This window comes from Dipodomys merriami, unplaced genomic scaffold, assembly GCF_024711535.1.
Source record: "Dipodomys merriami isolate MVZ:Mamm:240054 unplaced genomic scaffold, mDipMer1.0.p SCAF_12, whole genome shotgun sequence".
Taxonomy (NCBI): Eukaryota; Metazoa; Chordata; class Mammalia; order Rodentia; family Heteromyidae; genus Dipodomys; species Dipodomys merriami.
This window is the reverse complement of record NW_027202493.1, coordinates 771,215-783,912: the sequence shown is the minus strand read 5'-3', so window position 1 is coordinate 783,912 and position 12,698 is coordinate 771,215. Positions and strand designations below refer to the sequence as shown.

The window sequence follows — 12,698 nt, the reverse complement described above, 5'->3', positions numbered from 1 at the left end:
CATGTCTTTGCTGCAATGAACATGGAGGAGGTGCATGTATCCTTGTATCCTGGTTCCTGTTGCTCAGGGTAGATGCCTAGGAGTGGTATGTCTGTGTCATAGGGGAGGTCTATATATAGCTTTCTGAGGAACTTCCAGACTGTTTTCCAAAGTGGTTGTATAAGTGTACATTCCTACCAGCAGTGTAATAGGGTTCCTCTTTCTCCGCATCCCCTCCAGCATTTGTCCTTGGCTGAATATAAGATGTAGGCCATTCTGACTGGGGTAAGGTGGTATCTCAGGGTTGTTTTTATTTATATTTCCTTTTCAGCCAGGGATGATAAACATTTCCTCATGTGTTTCTTTGCCATTTTTATCTCTTCTTCTGAGAAGTCTCTCTTTAGTTCCCTTGCCCATTTAGTAATTGGTTTGTTAGATTTGGGAGGGATTAGTTTCTTAAGTCCCCTGTATATAATGGGTATCAGGCCCTTGTCTGATATATTGCAGGTAAATATTTTTTCCCAATTAATTGGCTGTCTTTCTAGTTTGGTACCTATGTCTTTAGCTGTGCAGAAACTTTATTTTAAGGTAGTCCCATTTATGGAGTCTCTCCCCAATTTGTTGTGACCCTGGGACTGTTCAGGAAGTTCCTGCCTGTGCGTATAAGTTCTAGTGTCTCTCCTACTCTGACCTGCAGTAGTTTCAGAGTTTTGGGTTTGATGTTAAGGTCTTTAATCCATTTTGAGTTGATGTTAGTGCATGGTGACAGGCTGGGGTCCACTTTTTTTTTTTTTTTTTTTTTTGCATGTGGCCTCCCAGTTTTTCCAGCACCAATAGTTGAAGAGGCTATGTTTCTTCCACTGTATGTCTTTGGCTCCTTTGTCAAATATCAGTAGACTATAAATATGTGGTTTTATTTCTGGAGCTTCTAATCTATTCCTTGGTCTTTGAATCTGTCTTTGTGCCAATACCAAGCTGACTTTGTTATTATGACTCTATAGTAGAGTTGAAATCCAGTATCGTGATCCATTCTATGTTTTTTTTTTTTTTTGGGGGGGGGGTCTGGTCATGGGGCCTGAACTCTGGGCCTGGGTGCTGTCCCTCAGTTCTTCAGCTCAAGGCTAACACTCTACCACTTGAGCCACAGCTCCACTTCCGGCTTTTTTCTTTTTGCTTATGTGGTGCAGAGGAATCAAACCCAGGGCCTCATGCAAACAAGGCAAGCGCTCTACCACTGAGCCGCCTTCCCAGCCCTCTGTGGTTTTTTTTTTTTTTTGCCTAGAATTGCTTTGGTTATTCTAGATCTTTGTTGTTCCATATGAATTTTTGGATTGCTTTCTCTTTCAGTAAAGTATGTCATTGGGATTTTAATGGGAATTGCATTGAATGTATATATCAATTTTGGCAGTATGGCCATATTCACTATATTAATTCTGCCTATCCAAGAACATGGAAGGTCTTTCCATTTCCTGATGTGCTCTGATTTCTTTCTTTTTAGGCTTTTTTAGTTTTCATTAAATAGTTCCTTAACATCTTTGGTTAGGTTAATTCCTAGCTATTCTTTTGAGGTTATTGTAAATGGGGTTTCCTTGATTTCCCTTTCTGCTTGTACATTGTTGGTGTACAGAAAAGCAACTAATTTTTGTGGGTTAATTTTGTATCCTGCTACTTTGCCAAAGTGGTTTGTGAGCTCTAAGAGTCTGGGGGTGGAGTTTTTGGGGATCGTTAAGATATAATATCATGTCATCTGCATGCATATCCCTTTAATGTCTTTTTCTTGCCTTATTGCTCTGGTTAAGGATTCCAGAACTATATTGAAGAGGAATGGAGAGAGTGGGGATCCTTGCCTTGTTCCTGTTTTTAGGAGAATTGGTTGTAGTTTTTCATTATTAAGTACAATATTGGCTATCGATCTGTTGTATATGGCTTTTATTGTTTTAAGGAATGTTCCTTCTATTCCAATTTTCTCCAGTGCTTTTAACATGAATGAATGTTGTATTTTATCAAAAGCCTTTTCCACATCAATGGAGATAATCATGAGGTTATTGACCTTGGATCTGTTGATGTAATGGATTACATTTATTGATTTATGTATGTTAAGCCATCCCTGCATCTCTGGGATGAAGCCTACTTGATCATAATGTATGATTTTTTTTTGATGTTTCTGGATTTTGTTGGCTAAAATTTTACTGAGGAGCTTTGCATCTGTGTACATCAAGGAGATTGATCTGTAGTTCTCTTTTTTTGTTGGGTCTTTGCCTGGTTTGGGGATAAGTCTGATATTGGCTTCATAGAATGAGTTTGGGATTGTTCCCTCTGCTTCTATTTCTTGGAAGAGCTTGAGTAGTATGGGTATTAGTTCTTCTTTAAAGGTTGAAGATGAAAATTAAAAGAGTAAAAATAGAAAAAGAAATGATGAGGGGTAGCTCGAAAATGGTAGAGTGCTCATCAAGCATGTGTAATGTCCTGGGTTCCATTACCAACACTAAGAAAAAACAAAACAAAATATTGAACATATGGAGGCTGTAGAACATGTGTTCTTTTAAATTACTGTTCTCTGTCGTCTCTGTACAATGCTCTTTCCAGTGAGGTAAGAGAACTATGAGAGTATGATCTTGAGGTTTTGAATGAATAGGAATATTTAAAATAGCAAGTTAAGGTAGATTATGTTACTGTCCTTGAGTGGTGCCTTGAAATTCCTTCTGAGCTGGGTTTTCTCTGTGAACACTTTACATCAAGTGTCCCTCATTACTGGAAAGTGTCAGGCACTTCTTGAGTTATACGATTGACTCCATCAGAAAGTTCTCTTCTGAAGTTGGGCATGGTAGAGCACACACTTGTGAGACTCAAGTAGGAGGACTGAGTTTGAGGCCCATGTGGACTACATAGTGAGACCATACCTTGAAAAAAAATACTTTCTTATACTATGAATATCCTCATTTTAGGGGATTTAGTATGTATGCATGATCACTAGTAAGGTAGCTATAGCTGATGTTCAGAACCAAAGGTGCTCTACAGTGGACTCTGTCTTCCCCTAAACTGGAGTAGGTTTCAGAATCATCACAGTCAGCTGGATCCTGTATGAGTTCCTGTCTCAATAGATCTGGATTAGAGTCTAAGAATTTCCACTTGTCACTGGTTCCTAGTGATAATGGGACTCTCTGGGACTACATTTTGTGAAGTGCTTCCCTTCACTGTCAAGTAGGGCACCACTGGCAGTAGGATAGAAGGTATTTTCACATTGTCCTTTGTAATGGGATGGCCCTCACCAGGGGCAAGGCATTCAAGTCATTTGCCACAATGCTCATGTCACAGTGAAGCTCACAGGGCACATGCTTGATCTTGTATGTATTTGTTAAAAAATAATTCTGGGTGGACATTGGTGGCTCACGCCTGTGATCCTAGCTACTCAGGGGGCTGAGATCTGAGAATCATGGTTTGAAGCCAGCCTACGTAGAAAAGTGCACTATCTCCATTTAACCACTGGAAAACTGAAAGTGGCTCAGTGGCTCAAGAGGTAGGGTGCTAGCCTTGAGCAAAGGATCTCAGGGAGCACACCCAGTCCCCAAGTTCAAGCCCCAAGACCAACAGCAACAACAAAAAGTTTAAAATAGAGTGGCCACATGAGCCAGCAAAGCAGCAAAGATGCAAAGCAGGGGCTGGGAAGGTAGCTCAGTGGTAGAGCACTTGCCTTGCATGCATGAGGCCCTGGGTTCAATTCCTCAGCACCACATAAGCAGAAAAAACTGGAAGTGGCACTGTGGCTCAAGTGGTAGAGTGCTTGCCTTGAGCTGAAGAGCTGAGGGACAGTGCCCAGGCCCAGAGTTCAAGCCCCATGACCGACACAAAAAAAAAGAAAAGAAAAGAAAGAAAGATGCAAAGCATAGCCGGGAGCTGGTGGGGCATGCCTGTAATCCTAGCTACTCAGGAGGCTGAGATCTGAGGATTGTGGTTCAAAGCCAGCCCAGGCAGGAAAGTCCATGAGACACTTATCTCTAATTAAAACCAGAAAACCAGAAGTGATGCTGTAGCTTAAGTAGTAGAATGCTAGTCTTGAACTAAAGAGCAGCGCCCAGGCCCAGAGTTCAAGCCCCACAACCAAAAAAAGAGGGAGAAAGATGCAAAGCATATGCTCAAACACACAATGTTGTTTATGATACAATTACAAAGATAAAAAAGTAACCCAGATGGGCTGGGAAGGTGGCTCAGTGGTAGAGAGCTTGCCTTGCATGCATGAAGCCCTATGTTCGATTCCTCAGCACCACATAAGCAGAAAAGAAAAGCTGGAAGTGGTGCTGTGACTCAAGCGGTAGAGTGTTAGCCTTGAGCTGAAGAGCTGAGGGACAGTGCCCAGGCCCAGAGTTCAAGCCCCACGACTGGCAAAAAAAAAAAAAAAAAAAAGTAACCCAAAAATAAGTAAACATAGTGTAAAATGGGATATTATTCAACTTTAATCAATTCTGGTGCATGCTTCAACATTGATGAATTATGAAAACATGCCAATAGAAGCTACTCAGAAGATAGCATTTATGTTTCTATCTTCATATAATGGACACATTAAAAGTTCATAGACATACATGTTTGACAGGGTCTGGTAGATAGTTGGAGTTGAAGATTAGGACTTGATTACTACTGGGTGCAGGATTTTTGAGTGATGATGATGTTCTGAAATTACATAGTGATGAGGATTGCCCTACCCTGAGTATATCACCAGTAAATTCCATGAATGGAAATTTTTATGATATGTGAATTATGTCTTAATAAAGCTGTTTAATATTTTCTTGTAAGGCTTTGTATTCCTCATGCCCCACTTACTATGGAAGTGAGTTGGTGTTTTTCTATCCATGTTATAGTCCTGTTGGAGGACATTAAATTGGAGCAAAACCTGTAAGGTTTAATTTATTTTTATTTTTTTGCTTATGATTTCATTGTGACAGATCCATACATGTGCACAATGCATTCGGCTTAATCTCCTCCCTCTCTTACAATTTTCCCTTGCAGTTTTCCCTCTGACCTAATACAATTTCAGTAACTTTAAATTGTTCTGTTTTATATATGCTGAGAATCTATTTTAGCCATATTCACCCTTTATAGCCCAGCAGGGCCTTTTTCTATTCCCCTCTCTCCAGCCCCTTATTTATCAAATAATTTAATTTTTTTTTTTTTTTTTGGTGGTGGGAATTTTTTTTTTTTATTATAAAGATACTATACAGAGGGTTACAGTTACATGAGTGAGGTAATGAGTACACTTCCACTTCCTTTTGAACATTGTTACCCCCTCCATTGTTTTCCCCCTACCAACCCCTTCCTCCCTCCCTTCCCCAAGGTTCTTTTTTTTTTTTTTTTTGATTGTGATTAAGTGATTACTTAATTTCCGGAAATTCACAGTATTGTGGAATAATGATGCTCATTTAAAGTCACAAGTTCATTCTAACTTTCCTGGAGCAAATTGTCTATCACAGTCTGTAATATATAACGGTGCTCATATGTTATATACCATATATGTGATCAGCAGCATGGGGATATTTAGTAGTGGTTCAACCAGATGAGTGCGAGTTCTTTGTTTCTTAAGTCCTGTTAGTTTTGTCATATCACCTAACATTTTGGATTCATCATCCACTTATCAGGGAGACCATGTACTGTTTGTCTCTTCGTTCTTGGCTTACCTCGCTCAACATGATTCCTTCTAGCTCCATCCATTTCCCTGCAAATGCCATTATTTTGTCATTTCTAATGGCTGCATAATATTCCATTGTGTATAGATACCACAATTTTTGGATCCATTCATCTGTGGTGGGGCATCTAGGTTGTTTCCATATCCTAGCTATTGCGAACAGTGCTGCAATAAACATGGAGGTGCACGTGTCCTTGTATATTGGTTCCTGTTGTTCAGGGTAGATGCCTAGAAGTGGTATGACTGGGTCGTAAGGGAGGTCAATCTTTAGCTTTCTAAGGACCCTCCAGACTGCTTTCCAAAGTGGTTGTATGAGTGTACATTCCCACCAGCAGTGTAATAGCGTTCCTCGTTCTCCACATCCCCTCCAGCATTTGTCGTTGGCTGATTTGTGGATGTGGGACATTCTGACTGGGGTAAGGTGGTATCTCAGGGTTGTCTTTATTTGCATTTCCTTCACCACCAGGGATGATGAACATTTCCTCATGTGTTTCTTTGCCATTTTTATTTCTTCATTTGAGAAGTCCCTCTTTAGTTCCCTTGCCCATTTAGTAATTGGTTTGTTGGGTTTGGGAGGGATTAGTTTCTTGAGTTCCCTGTATATACAGGATGTTAACCCCTTGTCTGATATATTGCTGGTAAATATTTTTTCCCAATTAGTTGGTTGTCTTTCTAGCTTGGTTGTGATAGCTTTATCTGTGCAGAAGCTTTTTATTTTAAGATAGTCCCATTTGTCGAGTCTCTCTCCAATTTGTTGTGACCCTGGGACTCTGTTCAGGAAGTTCCTTCCTGTGCCTATTAGTTCAAGTGTCTCTCCTACTCTGTCCTGCAGTAGTTTCAGAGATTCAGGTTTAATGTTAAGGTCTTTAATCCATTTTGAGTTGATGTTGGTGCATGGTGATAGGCTGGGGTCCACTTTTAGTTTTCTGCATGTGGCTGCCCAGTTTTCCCAGCACCAGCGGTTGAAGAGGCTGTGTTTCTTCCATTGTATGTCTTTGGCTCCTTTGTCGAATATCAGCTGGCTGTAGGCCTGTGGGTTTATTTCTGGATCTTCTATTCTGTTCCATTGGTCTTCGGGTCTGTTTTTGTGCCAGTACCATGCTGTCTTTGTTATTATAGCTCTGTAGTAGAGTTTGAAGTTCGGCATGGATAGCCCTCCCATATTGTCTTTATCCCCTAGAATTGTTTTGGCTATTCTAGGTCTTTTGTTGTTCCATATGAATTTTTGGACTGTTTTCTGTATTTCAGTGATGTACATCATTGGGATTTTAATAGGAATTGCACTGAATTAGTTTTGGAAGTATTACCATCTTTACTATATTAAGTCCGCCTATCCAAGATCATGGGAGGTCTTTCCATTTCCTAGTGTCTTCTGCAATTTCGTTCTTTAACTTTTTATAGTTTTCATTAAATAGTTCTTTTACATCTTTGATTAGGTTAATTCCTAAATATTTTATTTGGGGGGAGGTTGCTGATTCTGTATTGGTAGAGAGAGTCTGTGCCTGATCTGGGTTCTGTTGGGAGCCTATTTCCAGCTGCTATTCTGACTTAGGATTCTCAGCTCTCTGCTGTAGATTGCTGGCAGTTCCCGCCTTTGGAAGGGTTGAGCAGCCTAGACTGCTTGTGTTTGCTCCTACGGGTGCTCTTCTGAAGAACAGATGAAAGACCCCCGACTTCGGGTGTCCCCCATATCAGGACCTCCCTGCCCCAAGCACCAGTCAGACGACACCAGATGCAAAAGGCAAGAGGGTTTTATTTGGGCATGCCCAGGTTCCCAGGTGCACGTGACCTCGAGATCCGCAAGGTTCGGGTCAGTGGCTGGGAACCCCGAGCAGTCCCGGGGATGGTCCTTTTATGGGACCCCTCTGTCCGTTACAGTAGAGCCCGCGCTTTTTTTCAGCCAGTAAGTTTAAAGTGTTACAACCTGGTCTGCACGCAGGCAGCCAATCCTTTTAAAACAAATCATCTGATTTGGCCAATCACTGTTCGAGGGGGTCCCTCGGTGTACGTGCCGAGTTGTGTGTCTCCCGCCCTTGGTATGAGGAAGTGACCTTTGTCAGCGCCTGTCCTTCGCTCACACCAGGGGGCTGACTGCGGGGTGGGATTAGTTAGTAGGGTGTGGGCTTGTTGATTAACTGGTGAGGTTAGTTATCAAAGGGGGAGTGTGGGGTAATAGAAAAGCAAAGCATGTTACAGAAGCCAGAAATAGCTTGGTTAGATACAAAACTCTGTTCCCCTACAAAGAGGCTCAGGGCCTGGTTGGTTGGGGAGGGGGTCTTTCACAGATGCTCTGGATGCACTCTCCCAAATGCTGGAGTCTGCTATGAGCTCCTGATGTGTTTTTGTTTATTTGTTTTGGGCTGGTTGTGGGCTTGAACTCTAGGTTTGGGTGCTGTCCCTCAGCTTTTCAGCTCAAGGCTGGCACCCTACCGTTTGAGCCACAGCACCACTTCTGACCCTTTTTGCTTTTGTGATGCTGAGGAATCAGATCCAGGGCCTCATACACCCAAGACTATCACTCTATTGCTGAGCCGCCTTAACAGTCTGAGCTCCTGCTTACTATCAGGTGCTGGCAGCCTGTGTTGCCCAATTCTCAGTCTAGGGTATATGGGTGGAGTTTTGGTGGGGTTTGGGCTTCTCTTGTCCTGGGCCTCCAGGTCTTTTGTTGTCACAGGCGTGCTTCCCGGGGGAGTGTTGTTTCCTGGTTTTCTCCCCTCTGTTGAGGCGTATGCTCAGCTTTTTACTTCAATTGGGAGGAGTTGGTTGTGTTGTTCAGGCGCTGGATCCCCGGGCCTGGTTCCGGCCCCAGCCTGGAGCGCGCTTGTTAGGCCTGTGCTGATGTGTATACCACCTAGGTTATGCAGCCTGGAGCGCACTCGTTAGGCCTGTGCTGATGTGTATACCACCTAGGTTATACAGCCTGGGGGACACAGTTCGAATTTCTTCTACTGTTGGTAGTCTTGACCCAGGGGCACTGTTCCTGGCTTGGGCATTTAAGCTCCCTTCCAGGGGTGCTCTTGCTCTAGCCTGGCCAGCTGAGTGTGCTCCACGGGCTGGTGGAGCTCTCAAACAGTTCCCAGTTTTAGTGGGTCCTATGGTCTGGGTGCCTGGAGCTGGTTGTTTCTGTGTGGTGTAGGTCGTCAGTTGTTGTTGCAATCCGGGCTGGGTTGGGCGGTGGTGGCTCTGTGTGATTCTTTTCTGTCTCTGCCTCTGTCGAAGCTGTCGGGTCAAGAGTGTCCACGCTCAGGCAGCTTCTTCTCGGTACCTCTGGGGCCCGAGTGACCCCGCCGGGTCGTTGCGATCGTGATCGGGCGGGCGGGTGGTTTGCAGACAGGACCCTTTGTCGCACTGCTGGCGCCGAGCGGCTTTGGCGGGATGGAACCTCTCTGCTCGGGTGGAGAGTGCTGGATCGTTGCCATCGCGATCAGGTGGGCCGGGTGGTCTGCTGGCAGGTCCTTTTGTCACTCTGCTGATGCCGAGCGGCTTTGGCGGGATGGAGCCTCTCTGCTCAGGTGGAGAGTGAGGGGTGGGGGTGGGGGTGGGATCCTCGTGGAGACTCCCGGCTGGTAGGTTTCTCTGTTCCTGGCGATCTGTTGTTCTGCAAACCAGTACCTGATGTTCTGAAAGCGGCCCCCTGTGTCTCTGCTGTGTCTCTGGGGCTCCCCCAGCCCCCGGGGGCTTGGCGCACTGCCGCGTGGCCAGTAAAGGTTGGGGGAGGGGTCTTTGCTTTTCTCTGTTTTGAAATTCTTCTTTTTCTCTCTTTCTTTTTTTGTTATTCTCCGCCTCTGGTTTTTCTCTGAGTGTTCGTCTTTTTGTTGTTGTAGGTCTCTTGGGGAGATTAAGCGTAGGAACTCGAACTCTCTTTTTGGTTGGAGAGAGCTGTGGCGTTTCCCTACTGCCCCGTCGCCATCTTGGTCCCCCCTCCAAATAATTTAATTTTAAATACTGCCAGTAAAGCTAAAACAAACAGCATAGTATGGGGGAATGGCACTGTACTAGGATTAGAAGATGTGGCTTATAATTATTAGTTGTTTCTGATATTATGCCATTAGAAAAATCCAGACTCGATGGATTAGTGGGAATAATAACTAAGTTTTGTTCTGTCTGCTGAGGTTCTCTGATGTGCTAGTCACCAAGCAGAAACACTGTTTTTTGGAGTCTCGTCTTCATTTTGTGTTTTGATAAAATTCACAGCCAACATCTGAAAAAATAATGAGATGAAATTATATTCAAAACCTGGATGAGGAACTTGTTGCCCATATGTCTTGTTGCCTTCTTTCCAGCGATTCATTAGAAGAGATGGAAAATGAAATATTATCAGTGCCACCAACCATTCTTCCTGCAGGTATATTCCAAACAATCACTTGTGCCAGATGCTGGTGGCTCATGCCTGTAATCCTAGCTACTCAGGAGACTGAGTAGCTGGTTCAAAGCCAGCCTGGGCAGGAAAGACTGTGAGACTCTTTTCTCCAATAAACCTCTAGAAAACTGGAAATGGTGCTATGACTCACACGGTAGAGTGCTTGCCCAAGCTGAAGAGCACAGGGACAGTGTCCAAGCCCAGCGTTCAAGACCCACAACTGACAAAAAAAAAAAAGTCACTGGTATGGTTTATATTGTACCTTAACATTTTCTTATGTGGTATGGTTTATATTGTACCTTAACATTTTCTTATGTGATGTTGTAAACACTTGAGAGATTGTTATCCTTTATCAGAGGTAGACGGGAGCTCCTCAAATGAAGTACATTTTGGTAGGGTGAGAGGCTGAGCTCACACAGCTTTTTGTTGATTTTGGTACCTGGGATTATTTCTGGGGAAAAAATTAAGTTCATTCACTCATAATTTCATGTGATGAACTGTGTGGTATTTCACACAAATAGGTATATTCATTTTTACTTCTACCTCTTTAGGCTCATTACTAGGAAAGGCACCTTGTACCTATTAAAACACGAAACAATTTTTTCTAGTCTCTTCTGTTCTTTATACTCATAGTTAACCTGTGACCTGAGGCCAGTGAGATATCCAAAAGTTCCTTTCAAAACGTGGACATAGGCAGAAGTTGAAAGGATCAGTGTGCTTAAGGAACTTTTTGGCTCACAGGCAACCTTTTTTAATATCTTGAGGGATTTTTTTTCCCCCTTGAATGGTAAAAAACTATGCATGTACTTAAGAGAATTGAAATCAATAATGGAAAGTTTTTATCAAAGAAATGCCTAGGAACAGATACTTCACTGCTAAATTCTACTAAACATTTGAAGGCAAACTAATACTAATTCTTAAATTAGTATAAAAAAAATAGAGAAGTGGTGCTATGGCTTAAAGTGGTAGAGTGCTAGCTTTGAGTAAAAGAGCTCAGGGACAGTGCACCTAGGCCCTGAGTCCAAGCCCCACAACCAATCAAAAAAAAAAAAAAATGAAGAGGAAGAATTCTTCCCAATTTTCTGTGATACCAAAACCAGAAAAGGACACAACACACAAAAGGAAAGTTATAAGCCAATATTCTTTTTTTTTTTTTTTTTTGAGAGTGGAAAATGACTTTATTTGTCCTGGGGAGGGGGTGGTGTCATCTCAGAACTTTTGGAATTGCTTCTTGGTGCCAGCAGCCTTGGTGACCTTGAGCATGTTGAATCTCATGGTCTTGTTCAGGGGCCAGCACTCGACCACGGTGACAATGTCGCCGATCTGGACATTCCTGAAGCAGGGGGAAAGGTGCACTGACATATTCTTGTGGCGCTTCTCGAAGTGATTGTACTTGCGGATGTAGTGGAGGTAGTCTCGGCGAATGACAATGGTCCTCTGCATCTTCATCTTGGTCACCACCCAGACAAGATCCGCCCTCGGATGGAAACATTACCAGTGAAGGGGCATTTCTTGTCAATGTAGGTGCCCTCAATGGCTTCTTTGGGCGTCTTGAAGCCTACACCGATGTTCTTGTAGTATCAGGGGAGCCTCTCCTTGCCATTTTCTCCCAGCAGCCCCTCTTCTTATTTTGGAAGATGGTCGGCTGCTTCTGGTACCCACGCTCTGTTTGAATGTCCACCATCTTCCTGAATGCCTAGAACAAAAGATAAGCCAATATTCTTGATGAACATAGATGCAAAAATTCTCAAAAAGTACTAGCAACTTATTGAAATGGTTTACAGAAGGCGAAAAGACAATGAGTGAATGATAGAGGAGGTGAATCTGATCAGGGTACGTTATATGCATTAATGGCAACATTACAATAAACCCTCCTGTACAATGAATTGATGCCAATGAAAATGTTGAAAAAAAATACCAATGAATGCAATCCAGCAACACATTAAAAAGATTATTTACCATGATCAAGTGGGATTCATTCCAGGATGGCTCAGCATACACAAGTGAACATGACACACTACATCAAAGGTGATTTATTAGAACAATGGACAAAAACTATGATCTCAGTAGATGCAGAAAATTTAACATCTTTTATGAAAAACTTTGAGCAAAATAGGCACAGAAGAATCAGACCTTAACATAGTAGAGACATACATAAGCTTCAGCAGTTAACACCAGACAGTATTTTTTAAAAAGCTGAAAGCTACCTAAGATCTGTATAACAAGACATAAGGGTCTCCCCATCACCCCACACCAGCTTTTTGTGCAGTACTATGTACTATTACTTGAACTCAAGGCCTTCCCTTCTTAGCCTCCTGCTCACTGCTGACTCTTGAGCCACACCACCAGTCCAATGTTTTACTGGTTAATTAGAAATGCAATCTCAGACATTTCTGCCAGGGTTGGCTTTAAACTGAACTGTGATTCTCTAGATCTTGGCCTCTGGAGTAGTAAAGCTAATAGATTTAAGCCTCATGCACCTGGCTTAATGATGCCAATTATCACCTTTTTTTTTTTTGATTGTAGGGCTTGAACTCTGGGCCCGGGCGCTGTCCCTCAGCTCTTCAGCTCAAGGCTAGCACTCTACCATTTGAGCCACAGTGACATTTCTGGTGTTTTCTGTTTATGTGGTGCTGAGGAATCGAACCCAGGGCCTCATGCATGTGAGGCAAGCACTCTACTGAG

General features: G+C 42.9%; 1 pseudogene; it reads right to left on the bottom strand.

The window, feature by feature from the left end:
• Window positions 1-11,153: 11,153 nt before the first annotated feature.
• Window positions 11,154-12,026, bottom strand: LOC138823123 (small ribosomal subunit protein uS17-like; annotated as a pseudogene).
• Window positions 12,027-12,698: the final 672 nt, after the last annotated feature.